Source organism: Somniosus microcephalus, unplaced genomic scaffold (assembly GCF_052327205.1).
Source record: "Somniosus microcephalus isolate GS21.2 unplaced genomic scaffold, FLI_Smic_1.0 unresolved_chr9, whole genome shotgun sequence".
Taxonomy (NCBI): Eukaryota; Metazoa; Chordata; class Chondrichthyes; order Squaliformes; family Somniosidae; genus Somniosus; species Somniosus microcephalus.
The window spans coordinates 22,019,640-22,021,573 of record NW_028225187.1 but is presented as its reverse complement, the minus strand read 5'-3'; the positions used below and the strand labels follow the sequence as shown (position 1 = coordinate 22,021,573).

General features: G+C 48.2%; 1 protein-coding gene across 1 annotated transcript in view; it reads right to left on the bottom strand.

The window, feature by feature from the left end:
* Positions 1-1,520: 1,520 nt before the first annotated feature.
* The window catches only part of LOC147084910 (uncharacterized), a 37,518-nt gene continuing 37,104 nt past the window's right edge, over positions 1,521-1,934 (bottom strand). Inside the window, exon 11 of the mRNA XM_085979621.1 lies at positions 1,521-1,934. This exon is cut by the window's right edge and continues 3,232 nt beyond it. The gene's annotated coding sequence lies outside the window, so the exon portion shown is untranslated.

Below are 1,934 nucleotides of genomic sequence, written 5' to 3'. Positions count from 1 at the left end.
AAGGATCAGCCGATTTACTTCTAAGTCAGGATGGTGTGTGACTTGGAGGTGGTGGTGTTCCCGTGCGCCTGCTGCCCTCGTCCTTCTAGGTGGAAGAAGTCGCGGGTTTGGGAGGTGCTGCCGAAGAAGCCTTGGCAAATTGCTGCAGTGCATCTTGTAGATGTTACACACTGCAGACACGGTGCGCCGGTGGTGGAGGGAGTGATTGTTTCAAGTGGTGGATGGGGTGCCAATCAAGCGGGGCTGCTTTGTCCTGGATGGTGTCGAGCTGTCATTGAAACTTATAAAATTCTAACAGGACTAGACAGACTAGATGCAGGAAGGATGTTCCCAATGGCGGGGGAGTCCAGAACCAGGGGTCACAGTCTAAGGATAAGGGGTAAGCCATTTAGGACAGAGATGAGGAGGAATTTCTTCACCCAGAGAGTGGTGAACCTGTGGAATTCTCTACCACAGAAGGCAGTTGAGGCCAACTTATTAAATATTTTCAAGAAGGAGTTGTATATATTTCTTAAGGCTAAAGGGATCAAGGGATATGGGGAGAAGGCAGGGACAGGGTACTGAATTTGGATGATCAGCCATGATCTCATTGAATGGTGGAGCGGGCTCGAGGGGCCGAATGGCCTACTCCTGCTCCTACCTTCTATGTTTCTTGAGTGTTGTTGGAGCTGCACTCATCCAGGCAAGTGGAGAGTATTCCATCACACTCCTGACTTGTGCCTTGTAGATGGTGGAAAGGCTTTGGGGAGTCAGGAGGTGAGACACTTGCCGCAGAATACCCAGCCTCTGACCTGCTCTTGTTGCCACAGTATTTATGTGGCTGGTCCAGTTAAGTTTCTGGTCAATGGTGACCCCCCCAGGATATTGATGCTGGGGGATTCGGCGATGGTAATGCCGTTGAATGTCAAGGGGAGATGGTTAGACTCTCGCTTGTTGGAGATTGTCATTGCCTGGCACTTCTGTGGCAATACTTGCTCCATGATAGGCTTAATATGTCAGGTCAATGATCTTTTGTAATCCTACAGGTGTCAGCTGTGGGTAGCCCTCTCCCCTCTGGGTCAGAAGGCTGTGGGTTCAAGTCCTCACTCCAAGGGGTTTGAGCTTCAACATCTAGGCTGACACTGCAGTGCAGTACCGGGGGAGTGCCGTGCAGTCTGGGGGTGCCGTCTTTCGGACGAGACATTAAACCTGGTCACAATTTACATTAATGATTTAGACTTTGGAATCAAAAACACAATTTCTAAATTTGCCGATGACACCAAATTGGGGGGGCGATAGTCAATACTGAGGAGGACTGCATTAAATTACAGGAGGATATTAATAAACTTGCAGAATGGGCAAATAAGTGGCAAATGAAGTTCAACACAGACAAATGTGAGGTATTCTATTTTGGTAGGAAGAATAGGGAGGTCACTTATTACTTGGAGGGTGCGAGTCTGGGTGGGGTAGAGGAACAAAGGGATCTCGGAGTACAAGTACACAAATCACTGAAAATAGTGACACAGGTTAACAAGGCCATAAAAAAAGCAAACCAAGCACTAGGATTTATTTCTAGCGGGATAGAATTGAAAAGTAGGGAAGTTATGCTAAACCTGTATCGAACCTTGGTTAGACCACACTTGGAGCACTGTGCACAGTTCTGGTCTCCATATACATTGGTTAGACCACACTTGGAGCACTGTGCACAGTTCTGGTCTCCGTATACCTTGGTTAGACCACACTTGGAGCACTGTGCACAGTTCTGGTCTCCATATACCTTGGTTAGACCACACTTGGAGCACTGTGCACAGTTCTGATCTCCACATACCTTGGTTATACCACACCTGGAGCACTGTGCACAGTTCTGGTCTCCATATACCTCGGTTAGACCACACTTGGAGCACTGTGCACAGTTCTGGTCTCCATATACCTTGGTTAGACCACACTTGGAGCAC